General features: G+C 36.8%; 1 pseudogene; it reads right to left on the reverse strand.

Moving 5' to 3' along the window:
- Positions 1-1,634: 1,634 nt before the first annotated feature.
- On the reverse strand, positions 1,635-1,777 carry LOC125753682 (U1 spliceosomal RNA; annotated as a pseudogene).
- Positions 1,778-14,319: the final 12,542 nt, after the last annotated feature.

Here is a 14,319-nt window from a genome sequence, read left to right on the forward strand (position 1 = left end):
AGGGTTGCCCTCTTGTATATGTATTTATTGACTTCCTATTACAAATGAGAGTTTTACTTTCTATAAATGTGTGCCTAACTCGTGATTCTTATCTTACTCAATGTATTATTCTATTACTTAATCATTATTTTATGCTCAGATTATCCTAGATTAGGTCAGTGAGATATGTTTTCTTCATTCTTTGGGTACTTCCAAGTACACAAAAAGATAGTCTAGACCATAGCAGCAAACTATAGCCCATGGCCCACTCCACCTTACCAGCTGCTTTTGTAAATACGTTTAAGTCTTGTCTATAGCTATCTATCTTCATACTCCTACAGCTGAGTTGTACATAGGTATATATTTACCAAAGTTGTAACATTTTACATTCTTATCAGCAGTGTGCTAGAATTCCAGTTGCTATACATCATTGCCAATACTTGGTATTATTAATCTTTCTAATTTTTAACCATTCTGATGAGTATACAGGTGTACTTTATTGTGGTTTTAGTTTGCATTTCTCTGATGACTGGTTACGTTGAGCATATTTTCACGTATTTATCAGCCATTTGGATATCTGTTCAAACCATTTCTAAAAAATAAGGTTGTCTTTTTATTACTGAGTTGTAGGAGTTTTTTTTATTGTACTTGATGTTGAATGTTATATTAGTATTAGTTTCAGGTGTATGACAGTGATTGACAATTCTATACCTTATGCTCACTACGATAAATGTAATTACCATCTATACCATATAAAATTATTACACTATTATTGACTCTTCTCTACACTATACTTTTCACCTCCATGATATTTTTATTTTGCAACTGGAAGTTTGCACCTTTTAATAGTTCTTTATCTATTTTGATACAAGTTTTTTGTTGAGTATGAATTGTAAATGTTTTCTCCCCTTCTGCAGTTTGTTTTTCTATTGTCTTAATGATGTCCATTGTAAAAAAAAACATTTTTGATTTTATTTTTTTTATAGTTTATGTTTTTAAGCCTTATCTAAGATTTTCACCTCTGTTCTCTTCTACAAGCTTTTGTGATTTTTATTTTTTTATTTAGCTTTATGATACACTTCTAATTTTTGTAATAGTGTGAAATGGAATTAATGGTCAATTTTTAAAAATACAGATATCCAGTAGTTCTAGCAACATTTATTGAAAAGACTTTTCTTTACCCATTGACTTGCTTGACATGTTTGGGGAAAATGAATTTACCAAATATAAGTGTATCTATTTCTGAAGTTACTGTACTGTTTCAGTGATCTTTATGTCTATTCTTTTACCAAAACCTTAAATATTTTTGAATTTTTGTCTTAATTATTATAGCTCTATAGTAAAACATAAAATCAGAGGCTTTCTTTAAAAAAAAAAAAAGATTTTGTTTATTCATTTGAGAGAATGAGCATGCAAGAGAGGACAAGTAGGAGGAAGGGCAGAAGGAGAGGGAGAAGCAGACTCCCTACTGAGGAAGGAGCCGGATGGATGCTGGGCTCAATCCCAGGACCTTGGGATCATGATGTGAGCCCAAGGCAGACACTCAACGATCTGAGCTACTCAGACTCCCAGAAATCAGATAGTTTTATCCAACTTTCTTCTTTTTATTTTTATTTTTATTTTTTTTTTTATTTTTTTATTTTTTTTTTTTTTTCCAGGGGAAAGCGCGAACGCAGTCCCCCACTACCACAAATTATGCAGTCGAGTTTCCCACATTTGGGGAAATCGCAGGTTTATCCAACTTTCTTCTTTTTATTTCTTCTTTTTAGAAATGGCTTTAGCTCTTCTAGGTCTGTAGAAATTTTCATTATAAATTTTAGAATTAACTTGTCAATAACAATCCAAATGCCTACAGGAATGGAGATCAGGATGGTACTGACTCTGTAAATCAATCTGGGGAGAAATAAGAGTACTGACTTTTCCAATTCATGAACATGCCATATTGCTCCATTTAGGTCTTCTTTAGTATCTCAGAGCAATATTCCATTTTTAAAACTTTTTTAAAATTTTATTTATTTATTTATGAGAGAGAGAGAGAGAGAGGCAGAGACACAGGCAGAGGGAGAACCTCTCCAGGCTTCATGCTGGGAACCTGACGTGGGACACGATCCTGGGTCTCCAGGATCATGCTCAGGGCTAAAGGTGGTGCTAAATTGCTGAGCCACCCAAGCTGCCCAATATTCCATTTTTTCTAATGAAGAAGTCTTGCATGTGTTTTGTTAACTTTAATGTGCCAAGTATTTATAATTTTTCTGTTATTTGTTATTACTATATTTTTTGAAATATAATTTTATTATTATGGAATCTAATAATAAAATTTGGGGGGCCTGTCTTTGTTTTCTATTCATTTCATGTTTTCTAGAGATTGAATTTTATAAGATTTTTCAAAAGAATTAGTCTATGAGAAATTTTTCTTCACCACAGATAGTTAGAAAAGCACTTGTCTAGAGATGTAAAGCTGAAATCCAGTCAGCACTTTCAGTTTTCATCATCTTCCAGGCATTTTGGAAAGAGAACATAAAAAGACAGGGAAGTGCATGCCCAACTGTTTTGGAAAAATCCTCTGGAACTGGCACCTATCAATGCTGCTCATATCCCATGACCATATCTTGCTGCAAGGGAGGTTGCAAAATGTAGCTTTAGCTGGCTTACCTGAATCCAGTTACAGCTTTTTCTATAGAAGACAGGGAACAGGGGATCCCTGGGTGGCGCAGCGGTTTGGCGCCTGCCTTTGGCCCAGGGCGCGATCCTGGAGACCAGGGATCGAATCCCACGTCGGGCTCCCGGTGCATGGAGCCTGCTTCTCCCTCTGCCTCTGTCTCTGCCTCTCTCTCTCTCTCTCTGTATGACTATCATAAATAAATAAAAAAAAATTAAAAAAAAAAGAAGACAGGGAACACGGATATGGATGCAGTGAGGGAACAGTTGGCATTCTGTCACTGATGAACCTCCTAGATGCCTAAATGTTAATGCACAACTGTTTTTCAACGTAGTGAACATGCTCACACCTCCTCAGATGAGACATCTCAAAAGACTCTCTGGGTGAACAGCTAGGATCTCAAGCTGATATGTATCTTCCTCCAACAAGTTTGGATGTGGCTTCTCATGACCTGATGACTTACTCTGGAGCTCATGTACCAGTGACCAATCCCAGGGAGAGACTCCAAGTACGTGGAAGATAGAAGATCATCACTGTGCCAACCACCAGGAGTAGAAAGTCCAAACACTTCTGCCCATTACATCTTTGTTTCAATGTGGCCAAGGAAGACAGCACTAAATGAAACAATGCTTTACTTACATAGAAGGGGGACAGAGCAAGATTAGGTTCAGCAGTGTACCAGAGGGTCTCTCCCAGCAGTGACACAGAGCAGTTGGCCCATGTTGACTCCTCTTGTGCCACAATGGAGGAACTCTGTTCCCTTCTCATGGAGGACAGATATAACAATGAGGTTGGCCAGGTGCCATTTGACACACATGCTTGAAGCAGAGACAAAAGAGTACTTATTGAGTCTGAAACACGAAAAGATAGTCTCACACAGCGCGATAAGCCTGCACAGACCGTGTGGGCTCTTTATCTCTTGGTAGGAAGTGTTCCAGGCCCAAGGCCAGTTCCTATGCAACAGACAGGGGGAGGAAAGACTGTGTACAAGAGGATGCCTTCCCCAACACTCATAAAACAAAGAACACATGTTTGTATCTCCTCCTAAAGATGCACATTGAAATGGTAGACTAGGTCAAGGACAACTGCAATAAAATCCTTGTTTGGAAAAGAAATGTAAACAGCAGCCAACAATGCTCCACAGCACTGATTAATTCTCACAGGACCAATTGTGAAGGCTCCTTGCCTTAGTGGCAGAGTGACTTTTAGAGCAGGCTCTGGTTCTACTCTCTGGGAAGAACTCACTTGTTTCTTGTTCTCTCTATCCCCTAGTTCTATAATTAAGGAGACACCTAGAGAGTCTGGCCCATTTAAAGTGTGTGTCACATGTACAACTTGCTTTTTGCTGGTGCAGGACATACCAGGCTCCTCTTTAAGGGAAACAGCGCAAAGTTTAATTGATCTATTCCATCTGGGTCAAAGCCCAGGGTCCTGGGTGGATACACAGACTTTTCCATGGTGTGTTGGAGGTCTTATCATCCAGCTGGGAAGTAGCATCCACCATTCCTCTCCCATCTCACTGGTTAGACCCTTTTTGTGTGGACACAGCTGGCTGCAAGAGAACAGGAAATGTAGACCTGAGCTGAGTAGCTCATTTTGGAGAATATATATACTGTTTATGTCACAAATGATGAAAACTGTACTATCACACCTTCTTATGCCTTAAAGACCCTCATCTCTTTTACTATGTTTCTCAGCCTCGCTTCTGCCTTTCCCTTCACTTTGCCTGGTCTGTTTTTCAGATTTACTATTCAGTCCTATTGCTGAGTGCTTTAGCTTCCTTTCTGTGTCCTTGACAATTCTAATGTTCTTGACAGTCTCACTTTCCACCCAAGTGATATTATTAAGTGATTTTGCTAAACGAAGCAGTTTTCCTTTAAAAGGAAATTCAAGGGCCAATTCATGATTTTCTTTTACCCTGCTCATAGTTTGTATATGGTAAAGAAGGGACTGGAATGAAAAGAAATATTTAAAATATTTTAAAAAATACATATCATTGCATAGTGAGATTATGGAAATTTTATATTTTCTGTTAATTTACCAATGTATTATTATAGAAATAGATTTCCTTAGTAATCTGAAACATGAATTATGTTAAACAGACTATATTAAGGAATCAATAATTTTCTCCAACTTTTCTCCAAGTTTCTGCCAACTTGAAAGTTGGCAAACCTGTGGCATACATTATGTTCAGCCTTCAGCCCAGCTTCATATCTGCATTTCTATAGATAAGAAAAGGGAAAAGATCACATAATAGCATCATTGAGTGCTTATTATGTTGTAGGCCATTTACTACATACTGTATATGAATTAACTAACTGAATACTAATTATGACCCTAAAAAGTAAGTACGATTTTTATTATTTCATTTTATAGATAAGGAAACAGAGAGAGGTCAGGTTTCTTGTGCAAGCTCACACATCTAATAATAATAATCAAAATGCTTGGAGTGCTTACTAAATGTGTTGTTTTATGACCTATATGTATATGAATACTATTTAATTCTCACCTGAACTCTATGTGACAGGTAGCATGCTGCCCATTCACAGATGAGTAAACTGAGGGCCAGAAAGTGTAACAACTTGCCCAAAGTTATATAGCTAGTAAGTGGCAAGGGATTTGAATCTGGACAGTTTGAGTCCAGGTCCCTGCTCCTAAACTTTGCACTCTGAAACATTAATATTCACTACTTGAGCTTGTATTGTAAAACTAACGCGTTTACTCTCTAAGACAAAGGGGTCCTTGCAGAGATTGCCGTTAGAAGACTAACGTTGGGGATGTAAAGCCTTGTGAAGAGCCTGACTGCTGGGTCCTTGTGCATGTTACGTAGGTCTGTGCAATTGAGTTCCATTCTGGAATCTAGTTGGGTGCATCCATTCACAGCAGGGCGGGAAGACTCCTAGGAGGGCAAGGTTTGAATTACAGCAACCTGAAGACGAAGTCAGACCCTTGCCTGGAAAGTAAACATCAGAATGCTTATTCAAAAAGCAAAGCCTGGATTTGTTAGGCTCTCTCGAGAGATGCCATCATTATTAAAGGCCTTATACCAGCTGGCTTCCTGTGCACGGGAAAGCCTAATGATGCTGACAGGTCACAGAAGCTTGCACTAATGGGCTCGTGTTTTATTTATTCAGGTGCCGATTTGACATTTCCCAGCCCCGATGAATCTATGGATTTGGAAATAACTGGGTCCTCACTATATATACTGTGATGTTATCTCCCCAAATGAAGGAAATGGGAACCAGGAAAGGCCTCGATTCCCTGCAGATAGCTCTCATGGTTTACAATGAGAATTCAAATACTACAAAAAGCATTAGGCAAAATTTAAAACACAAATCATTGGTGTTTAACATGATATATTGCAAAGAAATTTCTGGCACTGAAAGTCTCTCTTTAAGCAACACTTCCACACAGCGCCAACTAAATAATGTAACAGCATCTGGACGCCTTCTAAATCGAGTATGAAATTATGTATTTCTCCCATGACACAGATGAGACCAAAAGGCAACATTTCCTAAAATAAAAAATGAAGGGTAAATTAAGTAGTGGCTAAGGAAGGCTCTTGTGCTTTCTTCTTTTTATTTTTTAAAATAACTTTTATTATTGAAGTAAAACATACATATAGAAGAGTGAACAAATCATGGATGTTTATTTTGGCACATTTTTACAAACACCCATGTAATTACCACTTAGACCCAAAAAGAGAGTGCCACCATGTTCTCAGAATCTTCATGCCCTCTTTAAACTCTTCTCTTCAAAATTAATTACTGTCTTGACTTATTTATAAAATTTTCATTTTAAAATATAGCACAGATACATAAACCACATAAAAATACATACAAAATAAAAAAAATAATTATAAAGCAAACCCTTGTAACTACCACATGAGTTAAGGGATTAAAGTTGAACAGCCACCCAGTACACTGCCACATGCTCCGTCCCCCTAACAGGAAGACAGAGACTTATTCAGGTAATGTAAAAATCATTTCCTTGCTTTGCTTTATAGTTTTCCCACCCCACTGTGTATCTTTAAACAAAAAAGTTTCCTTCTGTCTGCTTTTTAAAAAAGTATGTTACTGAGCCTGCCTGGCTCAGTCGGTAGAGCATGTGACTCTTAATTTTGGGGTTGTAAATTCAAGCCCAACGTTAGATGCAGATATTACTTAAAAGTAAAATCTTTTAAAAAATGTTATTTAAGCCTCTTTTAATCTAAAGATCTTCCTCTATCATCATATTTTACATGTGCATTGTATTTGTTGAGGATGCTACATCTTTGTATTGATAGTGTTTCTCATTGTTAGGTAATATGACCAAAAATTTCAAACCTAATCATTTCAAATATGATCAAGCTCATATATATTTTTTAAGATTTTATTTATTTACTCATAAGAGACGCAGAGAGAGAGGCAGAGACATAGGCAGAGGGAGGAGAAGCAGACTCCATGCAGGAACCCGATGTGGGACCCAATCCCGGAATTCCGGGATCACATCTGAAGGCAGACGCTCAACCACTGAGCCACCCATGCGTCTGAAGCTCATAGTTCTAAATGCCAGTTTATAGGCAATACAAAGGACAGAGTGACTTAAAACAGTTATGTAGATATACACTCAGCAATATTAGTATAGCATCTATAGGAAAGTCAGAGCAAATGCTTGATTTTTTCCCATTAAAAAAGTTTATTTTTATTTTAAAGGTTTTATTTATTTGTTCATGACAGACACAGAGAGAGAGGCAGAGACACAGGTAGAGGGATAAGCAGGCTCCCCTTGAGGAGCCTGATGCGGGACTCAATTCCAGAACCCGGGGATCAGGACCTGAGCAGAAGTCAGACACTCAACCACTGAGCCACCCAGGTGCCCCCCAAAAGAAACAGTTTTAAAAATAATGAGTTAATTCCCTATCATCCTTCAAAGGTAGTCAAATGCTTAAAGCATTATTATGAACTCATGTATTTAACTCACACCTTATTTATTTATTAAAGATTTTATTTATTTTTATTTGAGAGAGAGAGAGAGAGAGAGAGGGAAAGAGAGTATGCCCCAATTTATTTTTTAAAAGTAGAGCTCCACACCCAGTGTAGAGCCTAATGCAGGGCTTGAACTCACAACCCTGAGATCAAGACGTGAGCTGAGACCAGGAGTCAGATACTTACCCAACTAAGCCCCCCAAGTGCCCCTTAAGTTGTACTTTAGGTTAGGGTGAAAGTAATTACTTTAGAATCCCAGAAACCATGCCGACATATTTAAAGAATATAAAATACAGCTTTCATCATCTTTCCTAAATTAGTGTATTTTTTTTCAGAGAGATAAATTTTCTTATTCATGGACCATTTAAAATAATTTACTCTTTTTATCCTTACTGATATTCACCCTCTCCAACTTTGTTTGGTGAAAACTTCTTCAAGTTGCTGTTGTATCTTGATAATACTACTTTGATAGCTTACTTGATATAAGAAGGTACACTGGGCTTATTCTGTATATTTCTTGGTCAAGTCCTAGAATCAACAATTTCTTTAATAAGTTTTGACTTCTTTTAATAGAAAATGATATTTCAAGATCACATCCTGGGGGGTAAATATGCTCATTGCTACTGGGTAGATCACTGTTATAGAATAGGAAAATAGAATATAAAAGAGAGAAGAAAACACAGTCAATTATATATATTGGATAAGGGATTAATATCCGAAATATTGAAGGAATTCTACAATTAAAATACATCAACAACAAAAATAAATAGCCAGATTAAAAATGGACAAAGGGGATGTCCAGGTGGCTCAGCGGTTGAGCGTCTGCCTTTGGCTCAGGGTGTGAGCCGGGGATCCAGAATCGGAACGCTCATTGAGCTCTTTGTGGGGTGCCTGCTTCTCCCTCTGCCTATGTCTCTGCCTCACTCTGTCTCTCATGAATAAATAAATAAAATCCTAAAAAAATGGACAAAGGATTTGAATAGACATTTCTCCAAAGAACACATACAAATGGTCAATAATCACATGAAAAGATACTCAATGTTGTTAATCATTAGAGAAATGCAAATCAAAACCACATTGTGATATCACCTCATATTCATCAGGATGGCTACAATTATAAGAATGGAAAACGAAAAATGTTGGTGAGGATGTGAAGAAATTAGAACCCTGTGCACCATTGATAGGAATATAAAGTGAAGTAGTCACATGGAAGGCAGTATGGAAATTCCTCAGAAAATTAAAAATGGAATTACCATAACATTCAGTAGTTCAACTCCTGACTATATACTCAAAAGAATCTAAAACAGACTTTCAGTAAGATATTTGCACACTCATGTTCATTGTAGCATTCTTCAGAATAGTCAAGAGGTAGAAGCAACCAAAACGTCCATCAATGGATGAATGGATAAAGAAAATGTGGTACATGTGATGAAATATTAGGCAGCTTTAAAAAAGATGGAAATCCTGTCACATGCTACAACATGGATGAATCTTGAGGAAACAAGTCTGTTGCATAAGGACAAATACTGTATGATTACACTCACCTAAAGTATCTAAAATAGCCAAAAATCACAGAAACAGAAAGTATAAGGATGATTGCCAAGGTTTGGAGAATAATGAAGTGTTTATTAGTGTTTAGTGGGTATAGAGTTTCAGTGTTGCAAGATGTAGAAATTCCAGAAATCCTTGCACAATACTGTAAATATAATTAACATTATGGAGCCATAGATTTTTTTTTAATTTATTTATGATAGTCACACAGAGAGAGAGAGAGAGAGAGGCAGAGACACAGGCAGAGGGAGAAGCAGGCTCCATGCACCGGGAGCCCGCCGTGGGACCCGATCCCAGGTCTCCAGGATCGCGCCCTGGGCCAAAGGCAGGCGCCAAACCGCTGCACCACCCAGGGATCCCCGAGCCATAGATTTATAAATAGCTAATTTGGTAAATTTATTCTTACGTGTTTTTATCACAAAGAGTTTTTAAAAAAGATCTTAAATCAATAAGCTAATGTTTTATTTTAAGAAACCTGGAAATAAAAGTGAGCTAAATTCAAAGTAGGCACATGGAAAGAAATAATAAAAATTGAAGTAGAAATAAATGAAAGAGAGAATAAAAACACAATGAAGAAAAGTCAATGAAACAAAGCTGTTTTTGCCTTTTTAAAAACATGACAACATTGACAATCTTTTAGCTATACTGGATAAGAAAAAAGAGAAAAGACTCAAATATTAAATTTAGAAATAAAAGATGTGTCATTACTACTGAATTTATAGGAATTAAAAAGGAATATAAAGGAATTATATGAACAAAAGTATGACAATGAATTAGATTACCTATATGAAAGGAAAATTCCTAGAAAGACACAACCTACTAAAACTGACCCAAGAGGAAATACAAAATCTGAACAGAAGCGTAACAGGCAAAGCAATTGAATCAGTAGAAGCCAAGTCAAGATGGTTTCACTAGTAAAACCTACCAGACATAGAATAACATCAATATTTCACAAATTCCCCTCCACAAAAAAGAGGAGTTAATACCTCTCAATTCATTCTTTGACTTCATTATTACTTGATACCAAAAGACATCACAAGAAAACTTCACACCAATATCCTTTATGAAGATAGATGCAATAATCCTCAACAAAAAATTCACAAACTGAATCCAACAACAAAAATGATTATACACCATGATTAAATAGAATTTATCTCAGTACCTGAAGGTTGGTTCACCATATGAAAATTAATTTGTATGATAATTCATATTAACAGCATAAAACAAAATGACATGGTAGTCTCAATAGATGCAGAAAAAGTCTTAGGCAACCTTTTAACTTAGAAACTTTGAAGTTTCAGGTTTACCACAGATTTTGAAAGCTATTTAAAAGTTTACCTAACTCTGGGAAATGAACTAGGGGTGGTGGAAGGGGAGGTGGGTGGGGGGTGGGGGTGACTGGGTGGTGGGCACTGAGGAGGGCACTTGACTGGATGAGCACTGGGTGTTATTCTGTATGTTGACAAATTGAACACCAATAAAAAATTATTTAAAAAAAAAAGCCAACATTCTTTGTGATAGAAGCAATAAACTGGGAATATAAGAGGACATCCTCAACTTGATGAAAGACTTCCATACACAGACCACAGCTAACATCATAATGCTGAAAAACTGACAAATTTCCCCCTAAGATCACGGACATGATGAGAATGTCTACTCTCATCTCTGTTTTTTCCCCCCTCAACATTATACTGAAGGTTCTAGCCAGGGTAATTTGACAGGAAAAAGAAATAGAAGGCGTATTTCCCACCCACCCCCATTTTTATTGAAAAATAATTGACATACATCACTGTATTCATGTATGGGAATGGGGGGCTGGCTGTCCCTTTGAGAGGAGTCAGCAAGCGAGCCCAGCAGGGTCAGTCCGCGGCATGTGAAAAAATAGTTTGACTTACATATATTGTGAAATGATTACTACACTAGGTTCAGCTAAAACCCATCTTCTTGTAGATATAATAAAAGGAAAAAAGAAGAAAAAAAAATCTCGTTATGAGAACTCTTAGAATTTACTCTTTTCTCTATATCACACAGCAGTATTAGCTATAGTCATCACGTTGTATATTGTATCCCTAGTACTTATTTATCTTATCACTAGAAGCTGTATCTTTTGATCAACTTCTTCTATTTCCTTCTTTCCCATCCTTTCCCTCTGGTAATCACAAATCTGATCTCTTTCTATGAGTTTTTTTTTTTCTTATAGAAGACAGTTTGATTAGAAAAGAAATATAATGATCTCTATTTCCAGATTATACATATAAACTCCCAAAGAATCCACAAAAATCTATTAGACTCAATAAATGAGTTCATCAAATTTGCAGGATATAAGGTCAATATACAAAAATCAGTTGTATTTCTATGCACTAGCAATGAACAAACCAAAAATAAGAAAACATCCTATTTACAATAATACCAAAATACTTAGTAATAAATTTAACAAAGGAAGTACAACTTTTACTAAAAACTGAAAATATTGTTGAAAGAACTTAAAGAGCTAAATAAATGGTAAGACATTCCATGTACAATGATCAGAAGACTTAAAATAGTTAAGATGGCAATACTGCTCAAACTGATCTGCAGATTCAATGCAGTCACTATTCAAATGCCAATTGCCATGTTCGCAGACATTGAAAAACTGATCATAAAATTCATATAGAAATGTAACAGACCCAGAATAGTCAAAACAATCTTGAAAGAGAAAAAAAACAAGGTGGAAGACTCATATTTCCTGGTTTGAAAACTTATTACAGGGATCCCTGGGTGGCGCAGTGGTTTGGCGCCTGCCTTTGGCCCAGGGCGTGATCCTGGAGACTCGGGATCGAATCCCACGTCGGGCTCCCGGTGCATGGAGCCTGCTTCTCCCTCTGCCTCTGTCTCTCTCTCTCTCTCTCTCTCTCTTTCTGTGACTATCATAAATTAAAAAAATAAAAAAAAGAAAACTTATTACAAAGCTACAGTAAACAGGACAGTGTGATCCTGGCATTAGAATAGACTTATAGGGGATCCCTGGGTGGCTCAGCGGTTTAGCCCTGCCTTTGGCCCAGGGCGTGGTCCTAGAGTCCCATGATCGAGTCCCACATCCGGCTCTCTGTATGGTGCCTGCTTCTACCTCTGCCGGTGTGTCTGCCTCTCTTTCTCTTTGTGTCTCTCATGAATAAATAAATAAAATCTTAAAAAAAAATAGACATATATAGTTCAGTGGGACAGAATTAAGGATCCAGAAATAAATCCTAACATTTATGGTCAATTGATTTTCAGCAAAAGTGTCGAGACACGGGGCAACTGAGTGGCTCAGTTGGTGAAGCATCTGACTCTTGATCTCAGCTCAGGTCTTGATCTCAGGGTCATGAGTTTAAGCCCTCCATTGGGCTCCATGCTGAGTGCAGAGCCTACATTAAAAAAAAAAAAGTGTTAAGAAACTATAACAGGCGAAAGAATAGTCTTTACAACTAATGATATTGGGACAGCCAGATAATCACACAAAAAAGAATGAAGTTAGATTCCTACCACATACTATATACAAAATTAACCCAAATGGATCATAAACTCAAAATGTGAAAGCTAAAATATAAAACTCTTAAGAGAAAAAACATAGAAGTAAATATTCGTGACTTTGTGTTAGACAGTGGTTTCTTAGAAATGGTTCCAAAACCACAAGTGATAGCATAAAAACTAGATAAATTGGACTTCAACAAAATTTAAAATTTTGTGCATCAAAGGACATTATCAACAAAGTGGAAAGACAACCCAGTGCTTGAGTTGTTCTGCAATATTTACAACCTCGAAAAGATATAGAACTTAGGGAAAGATGCCTGAAAATTCTCCTTCCTACCTTTCCCTGTTACTCAAATGTAGCCTCAATAGTTTCCATTCTGTGCACTTTATCTGCAACATGGGACATGACAAGCAGGAAATGTCCTTCCTGGCATGATGCGACAAAATCACTAAATGCGGAAAGCATAACTCTTGATCAGTGAAACTTTCAAGAACAGATCTTGATCAAAAGGGAGAAATGTGAAAGTAAGTAAAGGAAACCTCATCTACCATGAAGCTGGGAAGCCGTGAAGAGGCAGCTCACACATACACAGTTTTTGCAGCCTACGTAACCAGCAGGAAGAAGGACCGCTTATAGCCAATGAGAAATTGCCAGAACCTCAAACTCATGTTCATGTCAATGAACTTTTGTTCAAAACAACTGTCCTCATTTTCCTCCTAAAAGCTAATAAAAGTTGACATTCTCTTTGTCTCTGCAGACTCCTCTATGCTTTTTCCACAGTTTGCTAGTCTCAAATTGCAGTTCCTCAGCTATTCCCAAATAAACTCATTTTGCTAATAAAATAACTGGCTAATTTTTTTTTAGGTTGACAGTTTAATTTCTTGAAAGTCTTTTGCCAAATTTTGATAATTTTCACTTATTATTTCTCTGAATGCTTTTCTACCTTTGCCCTCTTTCTCTTTTCATTAGGGATTCTAAAGACAGAAATGTTCAATTTTTGTTTTATTCCCACAGGTCCCTTAAGCTCTGTTCTTTTCCATTCTGTTTCTATTGTTTTAGATTGGCTAATTTCTATTGTTCTAAGCTCTAGTTCACTATTTCCTCTGTCTCCTCCATTCTGCTATTGAGTCCTTCCAGGGAATTCTCTAATCCGGTTGTTCTGAAATTTCCATTTGATTCTTTATTTCTTTGCTGCGACTTTCCTTTTTTTTTTTCAATTGCTTTGAATCTGTTCAAAACTGCTCATTTAAGTTTTAATCATATGTACTTTAAAATCTTCACCAAATAATTCTATTACTTCTGTCATCTCACAGTATCAGCATCTGTTGTGTTTTTTCATTTAGTTTGAGATCTTTCTGGTCCTCGATATGAAAGGAATTTTTCAGTTAAAACAAGAATATTTTAGGTATTATGAGACTCTGGATCTTATTTAAACCTTCTGTTTTAATTGGCTTCTTCCGGCACTGGTCTGGTTAGGGAAGGAAGGAGATGTCAACTTGTTACTACCAGATGGTAGAAGCCAAGATTCCTCACTTAGCCTCTGTAGCTACATGAGTGGGAGGCTCCTAATTTCTGCTGGGTGGGAATGGTAGTCTGGCTCTTTTTCTTCCTTTGTATTGACTATATCTTCCAGTACAATGTTGGATAGATGTTGCATAGTTGATATTCTT

This window comes from Canis lupus, chromosome 25 (genome assembly GCF_003254725.2).
Source record: "Canis lupus dingo isolate Sandy chromosome 25, ASM325472v2, whole genome shotgun sequence".
NCBI lineage: Eukaryota > Metazoa > Chordata > Mammalia > Carnivora > Canidae > Canis > Canis lupus.